Source organism: Papaver somniferum, chromosome 10, assembly GCF_003573695.1.
Source record: "Papaver somniferum cultivar HN1 chromosome 10, ASM357369v1, whole genome shotgun sequence".
Taxonomy (NCBI): domain Eukaryota; kingdom Viridiplantae; phylum Streptophyta; class Magnoliopsida; order Ranunculales; family Papaveraceae; genus Papaver; species Papaver somniferum.
This window is the reverse complement of record NC_039367.1, coordinates 95,750,820-95,763,301: the sequence shown is the minus strand read 5'-3', so window position 1 is coordinate 95,763,301 and position 12,482 is coordinate 95,750,820. Positions and strand designations below refer to the sequence as shown.

Below are 12,482 nucleotides of genomic sequence, written 5' to 3'. Positions count from 1 at the left end.
AAGCGAGAAGAAATTCAGGTACCATACAAAACTCATAATTTCATTAATGCGAAAAGTAATGCACTTATAATAAGGATAGAAATTTCATTAAACATCGCACCTTTATGTCTTTGAGCGACTAGTAACGCACGCACCAAAAGACAATCAAATTAAGGCGAAAAACAGAGGCAAGAATGAGAATGTAAGCATAAATATAAAATGTTATCCGCCTTCATATGATAGACTTATACAATATATTATTATCGCTTTATTAATTCTAAAAATTATAAAGAATAACACTTTTCTTTTGACTCATGGTTAAGCGTAGGATTAACATAAAGGTAAAGATAGGAGAAGAATTTTCATTGAAGAAAAAAGCCTCAAAAGCTCGAGAATATACATCATACACAAATGAAGAAGGAAAATGTAGCACAAAGCAAGGACGAAACTACACAAGAGAAAAGTATAACAATAGAAAGCAAAGCTATTTCCCTCCCGTGTCAACTCCACTACTTTTGGAGGAATCTTCTTCGAACTCAGAATCTCGCCCAGTCTCTGAACCACTGCCATCTTCATCTTCAGTTTCTTCACACTCCTCATATTCCGCTTCGCTATCAGAAATTTTAAAGTCTTTTTCATTAGCAAGAACTTCAGGGAAATCAAAATCTGGCAGAGGAATTTTATGTTCGACACAGATTTTCTCTGCGTACTTCTTAACGTGCAAGTGACGCAAGCGAAGTGCTTCCTTATTTAAATTGGAGACAGTAACCATCAACTTCTTCTTGAGCCTGCGGTATTTAGAATCTCTGGAAGAAAAATTCTCCTTCCAACTCTCAATTTCCTCAAGATGCTTCTTCTCGCTATCTACAAAAAAAAAAAGAATTAAAACCGCACGAAAATCAGAAAGCAACACAAAAATTGGAGATGTTATAAAAGAAGTCTGAGCAACCTTCTTTCTCAGAAATAATAGTCTTAACCAATTCACCATGATCAAACTCTAGGCTAACATTTGTGGCTAAACCATTCCTAGCGTTATCAATAACCTTAGCAGCCCATGCAAACTCATCATTATTTTCTATAAGTAGTCGAGAACGGATCAGGTTATCTCTTTCAATTAATGCGTTCTTTTCGCTAGTAGCCTGATCTCTCTCCACTTGAGCTTGAAGTTTAACCTCATGAAATTCTTTTAAAGCTTTCACACCCTTAAGAACAGGATTATCCTTCTCGGTTATAAGAGAACTATTTCTCTCCTTCAAAGTTAGAAATCATACCCAAATTAAAAATGGAAGGAGAAGAAGACAATGACGCACATGCATGGGCAATAAACATGATACTGATCGACTCTGGAAGTTCAGTAGATATTCTATTTTATCAGGTGTATAAGACCATAGGTGGTAAAGATGAAGAACTTATCCCTTCCAGTTACAAAATCTACGAGTTTAATGGATGATCTAACAATCCAAAAGGAGAAGTCACCATGCGGATTCCTCTCAAGACCATGACCACCGAAATAACTTTCTGTGTGGTTGACGTTGTGATAGACGCATTTTAGTGTCTAATTTGTCCTCAATGTCCGTATTGTTGGAACTCTATTTTTGTACTAATATTGTGTTTTTATGTATTTTTAGGAAATAAATTTTTTTGGAAAATTCGGCTCGAAAAGTTGCCCCGGGCACCCTTGAAGGACAATTGTTATTCGGACTCTCACTATCGGTTAAGGGGCACCTCAGTGGACACCTGCTATTCGCACCCCAGTTCAGGATAGGGGGACACCCTTTCTTCTTCCTTTGAAAACTGTTTTTTGGCGGGAAATTAATTTCTCAACTGGCAGAAGTTTGATCACAAAAATGAAGGGGTTACGGGTCGATTCAATGGCTGAAATTTGATAGAGAGATATGATATAGGTTAAGGAACACATTTTGGGCAGTGGGTTCGATCGGAATTGGCTGGAAAATGCGTGATGATTCACACACCCAAAACAGAGCACGTGTACTGTAACACGAGAAAAATTGAAGTTCTTGTGTGCATGGAGGAGTTTTACTAGAGTCGAAAGAGTGCTGAGACGTGGAGAAGGATAACTAGAGCGTGCATGATCAAATCTAACGCGTGCATGGGCTTAAAAATGGAAATTATCGTTATTATGGGCAGTAAGGAATATTCGGATTAAATGGAGAATATACGCAATAAATTATTAGATTTTTGGTCCTGAAACACTATAAATACAAGGAAAAACAGTTTGGGAAAGGTGAGCGAGTGTTTGTAGGAGTTTAGGAGGTCGAAATCATCAAGAGAAAAATTGACAGAAATACACAATGCTGCTGCTCTGAAGAACAAGGAATCGGCCACGGTTCCTTCATCCGATTTGCAACAGCATATTCAACCGCAAAACTTTAATTTCCGTCACCAATTGTTTCTCTGTAACAGTTCAACATCGTCTTCGCAACAGGAACTGATGTTGCGATTTCTCTGTTGCATTGTTTACTCATTTGTAATCAACTTTGGAGCAATAATAATATATTTTGAGATGCATTACACCATGATGAGCTAAACTTATTCTCTGGGGCGACGGAGGAAGCAATTCCACCAATAAAAAAATTGGTAATTTCTATTTTTATTATTTATGCAATTAAATTTATTTAATTATTTGCCTTGAGTATATAGGATTTTTCCAAAGATTTTTATTAAATAATTGTTATTTTGATTGATGGATTATGCTTGACTTAGAGTTTTTGATATTCCATGCTTTTAACTTGCAGTTATTATTTTAAAAAATCAGTTTTTGCAATAATTAAAATTATTTTAAAGGAAAAATTTGCATAATAAATATTAGAAATATCAATTTAATTGGTAGAAAAGTGAAATCCTTAGCCCCAGTTTCCTCCAAAAATATTTCAATCACTTTGTTATTTTCTTTACAATTTAATTAAATCTAAAAAAAAGTTACCTTCACAAGTTCGAAAGAACCTAGTTTTTACCACTATCTACAACAACATTTGAAAATATATCAAATTTTTGGCGCCGCCGACGCGGACCTGTGCTTAGGTAGAATTTTTTTTTTAGGTTTATTATTTTTTTTTTCCTTTTTACGTTTCTTTTTGTCTTTGATTTGCAGGTTCGAAGTGGAGTACTAAGGACCTTGGAAGGAAAAGCTTAAAGCGAAAGGAGCGAAAGAGGAATTTTCTTTTATTGTTTTATATATAGAAAAGAGAGAAAAAAAAGAGAGATTTTTATATTTTTTTTAGGTTATTTTTCTTTTTCTTTTGCACTTTACTTTATTTGGACTTTGGACTGGACTCTTGGACTTTATTATTTTTTTAAAAACCCTACGGAAGGGTAGTTAAATACAAACTGTGTGCAGGGAAGGACGGTGATTACAATATCAACCTCGGCCCCTCGGGTTCGCACACGGCATAGGAGTCATGGCCCGAGTCGACGACAACGGTTCATCCCCCGTCTGGTACGGGAGGTAAGTCCAATCGAAACACTCGCGAATCTCCTGTAAGCGAGTTACTGTATTCCTTAAGGTGATTATTGATTGAGGACAAATTTGGACTGTCTTTATTTTCCTAGTAAAGGGAAAGGCCTGGCCTAAACAAGATAAGGGTTCGGATTTCATTGCCGCTCCCTTCTTGCCCGCTTTAGGAGAACAAAACCTAACGCTAACCCAAGCTTTAAAATCTGATTAGAAAGAGACCTATAGGGTATCGATCTTGTTAGGAAAAATTTTCGAAGGATATTGGTTATTCTTTTAGCATACTTTGAAGTTCATGACGGTTTCTGTGAGTTGAATGCGTGACTGCGCCGCCTTGTAGTGCGGTGAGGCCTTGGGTATCAAAGCTCCACTAAGCTTCCCTCGCCTCGATTCAACTTACTTTGACTCAGATTGATTCCAGAGGGGTTTGCTTAAATTGTAACGAATTCCCTTTCGAGATATAGAAGCTAGTCTAGAAACAACCTAAGTGAGCCATCATGCTTGTTGTTTGCTAGAAATCTCTAGGTTTGCTGTGGTGAAGTCGGGTCAGCCTGCTGTGTGATTGCTAGAACCTTCCTGTTAGGATTTTTATTTCTTTTTGATTTTTTTTTAGTGTATGCCCGATTTTGTTAATAGGGATTGGAAAAGAGATACTCTAGGTCGTCTGATTAGTGATAAACCTAGTAGGTCTTCTTGTGGAGGCGGGGAGCTCGAAGACTCTTCTTTAGAGAGCCCTGTTTTTGGAAACTTCAGTTTTGAGAATCTGCGTCTTTGTGAAGAAATTTCTCCTAGTCCTTTGGTAGTGCCAGAAATGGAAACTTTAAAAGCTTTATTGAACCCAACTAGGACCTCTCGCCCGTCTTGTATCAAGTTAGCTGAAACCGAGGCAAATTATGAACTCAAACCTGGGAATTTACAGATGCTCCCAACCTTTTTAGGAAAAGAGAATGAGAACCCCTATTTTCATGTTAGGGAATTTGAGGAAGTATGTAGTACTCTGAAAATTAAAAACCTTAGTGATGATGCACTGAAACTTAGGTTATTCTCCTTTTCCTTAAAAGATAAAGCCAAATCTTGGATGTATAGTTTGGATTCTGAGTCAATTGAAACCTATGAACAACTTACATCTGCCTTTATACATAAGTGTTTCCCAAGGCACAAAACATCGTCTATTAGGACACAAATTTGTACTTTTGCTCAACAAGAGGGAGAATCTTTATATAGGTATTTAGAAAGTTTCAATGACTTAATTTCTCAATGTCCTCATCATGGTTTAGAGAAGGTTAGGTTAGTTCAGATCCTCTACGAGGGTTTAGACTATTCAACAACAACCATGGTTGAGTCCTTATGCACAGGTGGGTTTGAAAATAAAACTGTTGATGAGGCGATGACATTTTTGAATGAAATCGCCAATAAGAACCAACAATGGGAAAATAATAGGGAACCCCAGAAAACAATTCTTCTAAGTAGAGGAAATGTCAATAGGGTAGAAGGATCCTATGAGTCAGATGCTAAAATAGCAGCCATAGCCAAAAGGTTAGAAGCGTTGGAATTAGGTCATTCTAGTGGTACTAGTGGTAGAATAGAGCCTTTTTTGGAAGACCATACTGTTGAAGAGCAAGCAAATGCTCTTTATAACAACACTAGATTCGATAACCGTCAGAAGTTTGACCCTTATTCAGAAACCTATAACCCTGGTTGGAGAAACCATCCCAACCTTTCTTGGCCTAAGGGCCAGAATCAAGGTCAGTCTAGTAACTCTCAAGCTACCCCAGGTTTTGGCTATCCTAAGAATCCTTCAGCCCCGACACAGTTTCAGAACCCTTCAGATAAGAAGATTATGAGTTTAGAAGAGTCTCTTGCTTTGTTAACTCGTAACACTATGGAGTTTCAACAATCTGTTGCTCGAGGTATAAAATAAAATAAGAGAATAGGTCAGGATAACTCTCAGGCTATTTCCGAGTTGAAAACCCAGGTTAGTCATATAAATGAGTCTTTGAGGGAAAAAAGGTAAGTTTCCTAGTCAAACTCAACCCAATCCTAAAGCAGAGAAATCGTACAGTCATGTTAACTCTGTTACGACCCTTAGGAGTGGAAGGAAAGTTGATAATAAGGTCGACATACCTGAAAGTGAACATGCTGTAGTTCACCCGTCTGAACCATAGAATGAAGAGACTGATAGAGTCTCTAAAGAGACAAATGAGGGTCCTGTTGAGCCCGTCTTTGTCCCCAGAGCCCCATTTCCCCAGCTATTAGTACCAACAAAAAGTGAATCCAACTTTAATGATATAATGGAGGTTTTTAAGAAAGTTACCATAAACCTTCTGTTACTAGAAGCAATTAGGCAACTACCAGCTTATGCCAAGTTCCTCAAAGATATGTGTACACGAAAGGGAAAGCTTAGTGTCCCTAAAAATGCCTTTTTAACTTGTCATGTAAGTTCGATTATTCAAAACACCACAACTCCTAAGTATAAAGACCCATGTGCACCTACCATTGCTTGCACGATAGGCAAATACCAGGTAGAAAAAGCTTTACTTGACTTAGAAGCCAATGTGAATCTACTACCATACCATGTGTACTTAAAGCTAGGACTTGGTGAATTGAAACCTACCAAGATAACACTCCAGTTAGATGATAGGTCTGTTAAAATTCCTCGTGGTGTGATAGAGGATGTTCTTATTGAGGTCGACAAGTTTATTTATCCTGTGGATTTCGTTGTCCTAGATACCCAACCTGTCCCTGACCCAGAGAACCAGATACCTGTGATTTTAAGTCGCCCATTCTTAGCTACGTCTAATGCAATCATAAACTGTCGAAATGGTATTATGAATCTATCTTTTGGTAATATGACTATTGAGTTGAATATTTTTAATGTCAATAAGATACATTCTGAGCTAGATGACACGTGCATTGAAGAGGTCAACATGATAGGAACCTTAGTTCCGAAGTCTGTACCAAACACCGAATCGGAAGATCCATTAGAGAGTTGGCTAGCCCGTTTTAGCATGCATTTCGACGATGATAGCAACATTGAACAAGTAAATGCTCTGTTGGATTCTATTCCTATGTTAGATACCGATAGATGGAAATCTAGGTTTGAACCATTACTAGCTACCGAATCTACCTTAATCCCTTATTTCGAAGAGCCTAAAGATCCTCCTAAGTTGGACCCCAATTATGCATTTGTACGCCCATCTGAGATTTTTCCTATAACTTCCGATTTGGATAGTGATCATGAGATTAGGCCAGTAACCGTGCTTCAACACAATAAGGAAACTCTAGGGATGACCATAGAGGATATGAAACATATAAGTCCTATAGCTAGTATACCTCAAAACAATTTAGAGGATGAACCACCTGATTATAACTCAGAGAAAGCAATTGACCTTTTTCAGGAACCGGATGGTCTAGAAATTAGGAATATTGTGACTAGTTTATGTAGAGACACCCAAAACTATAAGTTTGGGGGTAAAGATTGTCAATTATCCCCAGTAGAAGTCCCTAACTTGGGACTCAAGCCTAGTGCATCTGAGGTATCGCTTGAGTCTATTCAGACTCCACAACCTGATCCGCCTGATACTGTTCAAGAGGAAATCCATATATTAGAAACCCGTTTTTCGGATGAATCTATTTTTCAAGACACACTTATGAAGCCCAACTGGAGGCTCTAGATAGATCCGGTTGTCTTGCAAGAAACCTTAGATGAGGATGTACTCCTTCTGTTCATTTCTCTGAACCAGTGAAGTTGTCTCATATTGGTGTTAGCTCTATTTGGTATTATGGACCCACAACTTTTTCGGCTATTGGTATATGACTTTGGAAGGTGAAGATCCTTTTTGAGGAATTTGATGTCTGGCTGAAGACTTTAAACTTAGCACTTCTTGGGAGGTAACCCAATCTCATGCAACATGGTAATATCTTTCCTTAACTCTTTTCCTTCAAGTGGTAACAGTTTCTCCTTGTTCATGCTTTTAATTTTATCTTTAGAACATCAAGGACAATGTTAGATTTAAGTTTGGGGGTGGGGAAGAAACTTTTTGTTAGTTTTAAGTTGCAATAAATAAACTCCAGAGCCTAGAAATTTACGCCTATTAAGGATAGCACTAACCAATCTAAGTGGATGGAAACATTTTTGTTTTAGGAGTTGAGGAACCAATATGACTAGATGGAAACATCTATAGAGTCTATTCATAAAAGCACAGAGCTCAGGTGTTAGAAATAACATGATAGTTTCTCCATATCTCGTCGAGTCCTTTTCACTTTCTATTTTCAGTTTTCTTTTATTTCAAGCGATTTGGTGGGACACACGATTCAAGTTATTACCTTTGCTAGGGTGAAATAGAGTGACCGAGTTATCTTTTCAAAAAAATAAAAAAAAAAGAAACAAAAAAAATAAAATAAATTAAACCAGACCAGTAGACCAATCGGAATAAATACTAACACTTGGATAGCAATATGTGTGTGTTCTCCCTGTCTCCGTCGCCTAAACAAGCGTGGAATGCAGGATCCACGGGAATTACCATGTAACCTGCTGACAAAAAACATGCGCTTGGATCCACAAGGTCCAATCATGTTGTTAGTTCTTAAATAAATGTGTGTTTAATAAAGTCGACCACTGGTACCCTTGTATATGCCAGTTGTGTTGACCTAGAGTTAGGATTATTGACCACTGGTTCCCTTGTATATGCCAGGGTGTTAATATTAGTCAGACCAGTATCTCAGTCATTTAGGTTAGGTTCACCTTGGCAGAGGCCTTCAGACAGATATGGTAAACACTGTTCACTTTTCAACCATCTACATTTTTCTTTTCCATCTTCTTAATCTTTTCATGTGATTAGTCTGACTCCGAGTATGATGTCCATCGTGAAACTATCTTAGTAGAGCTCTGTCACTTATATGAATTTTAGTATCCTTGAGTGAAAACTCGTGTACAGTAATTGGAATTTCGCATCAGGGTACTTCCTCCTATAATTAATAAGTATGCCAAGCAAGGAGGTTCTTTAGTGCTTTCCAAGATTTTGCGTAGATAGTTAGGGTCTGGAGTAAAGTTTTTGTGGGTACACCTCTGGTAAACCCTCCGGAGACAACACTCAGCCACTAGGGCCACCTAGGGGTTCAAATGATTTTCCTTTCTAGAATAAATTTGCTCGAGGACTAGCAAATAATAAGTTTGGGGGTATTTAATAGACGCATTTTTGTGTCTAATTTTTCCTCAATGTCCGTATTGTTGGAACTCTATTTTTGTACTAATATTGTGTTTTTATGTATTTTTAGGAAATAAACATTTTTGGAAAATTCGGCTCGAAAAGTTGCCCGGGGCACCCTTGAAGGACAATTTTTATTCGGACTCTCACTATCGGTTAAGGGGCACCTCAGTGGACACCTGCTATTCGCACCCCAGTTCAGGATAGGGGGACACCCTTTCTTCTACGTTTGAAAACTGTTTTTTGGCGGGAAATTAATTTCTCAACTGGCAGAAGGTTGATCACAAAAATGAAGGGGTTACGGGTCGATTCAATGACTGAAATTTGATAGAGAGATGTGATATAGGTTAAGGAACAAATTTTGGGCAGTGGGTTCGATCGGAATTGGCTGGAAAACGCGTGATGATTCACACACCCAAAACAGAGCACGTGTACTGTAACACGAGCAAAATTGAAGTTCTTGTGTGCATGGAGGAGTTCTACTAGAGTCGAAAGAGTGCTGAGACGTGGAGAAGGCTAACTAGAGCGTGCAAGATCGAATCTAACGCGTGCATGGGCTTAAAAATGGAAATTATCGTTATTATGGGCAGCAAGGAATATTCGGATTAAATGGAGAATATACACAATAAATGATGGGATTTTTGGTCCTGAAACACTATAAATAAAAGGCAAAACAGTTTGGGAAAGGTGAGCGAGTGTTTGGAGGAGTTTAGGAGGTCGAAATCATCAAGAGAAAACTTGACAGAAATACACGTTGCTGCTGCTCTGAAGAACAAGGAATCGGCCACGGTTCCTTCATCCGATTTGCAACAGCATATTCAACCACAAAACTTTAATTTCCGTCACCAATTGTTTCTCTGTAACAGTTCAACATCGTCTTCGCAACAGGAACTGCTGTTGCGATTTCTCTGTTGCATTGTTTACTCATTTGTAATCAACTTTGGAGCAATAATAATATATTTTGATATGCATTACACCATGATGAGCTAAACTTATTCTCTGGGGCGACGGAGGAAGCAATTCCACCAATAAAAAAATTGGTAATTTCTATTTTTATTATTTATGCAATTAAATTTATTTAATTATTTGCCTTGAGTATATAGGATTTTTCCAAAGATTTTTATTAAATAATTGTTGTTTTGATTGCTGGATTATGATTGACTTAGAGTTTTTGATATTCCATGCTTTTAACTTACAGTTATTATTTTAAAAAATCAGTTTTTGCAATAATTAAAATTATTTTAAAGGAAAAATTTGCATAATAAATATTAGAAATATCAATTTAATTGGTAGAAAAGTGAAATCCTTAGCCCCAGTTTCCTCCAAAAATATTTCAATCACTTTGTTATTGTCTTAACAATTTAATTAAATCTAAAAAAAAAGTTACCTTCACAAGTTCGAAAGAACCTAGTTTTTACCACTATCTACAACAACATTTGAAAATACATCACGTTGAGTCTCCATATAATGCTTTGATAGGAAGATCATGGCTACACAATATCTTGGGAGTGGCCTCTACATATCATCAATGCATCAAATTTCCACTACCCCAAGGTGTAGGAGTAATCAGAGGAGATACAACAGAAGCAAAAGTATGTAATGGAATTGATGTTGAGCAGAGTGAAGAACGGGCGAATAAAAGAAAAAATTGGAAAGATGCATCAAAGGAGGAGAGACGTAAAGAAAGGTTGATGGTTGATCTAGTGACCAAGGAAGAATAAATGGATAATAATTATACTAAAGCGGCAGCATTGAAAGGCAAAGATGCAGAGAAAAATAAAGATGCGGCTAAGCAGACTAAAGCTAAGGTGACAACATCCGCATCATACCATGATCATAACAGGCGCGTAAAACAAGGTAAATTCCAGTCAGGAGAGCTAGTACTGCGGATAATACCGCACTACAAGAAAGTTAAATATGGAAAAGAAAAGAGTGTATGGGATGGACCATATGTTATAAATAAGGACGCTGGAAATGGAATGTATGAATTGATGAATAAAGATGGAAAAAGTATCGGTGAAATGGTTGATCATCTTTGGAACCAAAAGTATTTGAAGAAGTACTACAATTAGCCGACGCGACAATGAAAATGCATTCCAGCAAAGTAATACTGGTGCGAGGATGATGAATCTAAGATATGTTAAGTAACAGTTATTATGTTGGCGAATTAGTGAAGAAAGAAGAAGTCAACAATGTATGAATCGTAGATATGAATGATAATGAAAAATATTATTTCTTCAAAATTGAATATTTCATTAAAAGATACAAGTAGAAGAACGAGGCAACAATAAAACCTCGTAATAAGACCTCAATAGGAGGAAATAAAATTTAAAACCTCTAACTAGGGAGGCTAGGCATCCAATCGTGGCATGCACCCTAGTTCGCACAGTTGCAAGAGGCAATAATAAGATCTAAAACACGTCATGGTTGGGGAAAACCGAGAATGCATGTTCCGGGTGAAAGCCATACCATCCATGAAACCTGAGTCATGGAGAATATGGGCGAAAGAAAAGCCTATCCGGCAGAGACTCCTTAGTTTAAAGACTAAGGTACTAAGCTCTCTCCTAAGGAGTGCAGAAACTCAATTAGGACGGCGCGATACACGGTTGAGTGAAGGATGCCTGGGGCGTCTGGAGCGTGCCTGGACAAGTCCTGACTATGATGCACTCGGCCCCAAAGAAACCCCATTAGGGTGTGATCTCGGACGATATCACGAAAACAACTGATTTTCGACATAACTGGATGGCAAGAGCCCACTCTAACCCGGTAGGGGTAAGCTTCCTTGAAGGGGAAGTCAGGGGGAATATAAGGGTGACACCCTCTATTAGGGAGCTGAATTGTGTCAAAAGACGTCAATATCGTGGGTCTATGACTCAAGGGAGAGTATAGGCCTGCCGTATTGGCGCGTCAATATATCCTGAAGATGTAATAATACTAAAGATGATAAGGTGCAATCAATGGGTCATTGCATGAAAGTGTAAAGACCGCCTGCGATTTCACCGCCCGACCAAGAATAATACCTTGGGGCAAACATAAGACCTATTAACAAGGGTAGGCATAATAAGACCTCTAATTAGGGAGGCTCAGTAAGACCTCATACAAAGCACAAATAGACCTATAAAATGTTACTAACATTGTTTTACAGGAAGGCAGATCAGAGAAAAATAAATAGAAATCTTAAGCGAAATTGACGCTCACATATATGAAATAGATAAGAGAAGAATAGATAGATGCTAAGACACGAAGATAACAACTGAGGCAGGAACCAACAAAGACGCAAAGGAAATGTATAAAAAGGTAAAACAACTGAGGCAGGTACCATACAAAACTCATAATTTCATTAATGCGAAAAGTAATGCACTTATAATAAGGATAGAAATTTCATTAAACATCACACCCTTATGTCTGTGAGCGACTAGTAACGCACGCACCAAAAGACAATCAAATTAAGGCGAAAAACAGAGGCAAGAATGAGAATGTAAGCATAAATATAAAATATTATCCGCCTTCATATGATAGACTTATACAATAAATTATTACCGCTTTATTAATTCTAATAATTATAAAGAATAACACTTTTCTTTTCACTCATGGTTAAGCGTAGGATTAACATAAAGGTAAAGATAGGAGAAGAATTTGCATTGAAGAAAAAATCCTCAAAAGCTCGAGAATATACATCATACACAAATGAATAAGGAAAATGTAGCACAAAGCAAGGACGAGACTACACAAGAGAAAAGTATAACAAGAGAAAGCAAGGATATTTCCCGTCCGTGTCAACTCCACTACTTTTGGAGGAATCTTCTTCGAACTCAGAATCTCGC

The 12,482-nt window shown here is 37.6% G+C and overlaps 1 pseudogene; it reads right to left on the bottom strand.

Annotated features, from left to right (window-relative positions):
• Positions 1 to 4,626: 4,626 nt before the first annotated feature.
• LOC113319784 lies at positions 4,627 to 4,726 on the bottom strand (annotated as a pseudogene).
• Between the last annotated feature and the right edge of the window lie 7,756 nt (positions 4,727 to 12,482).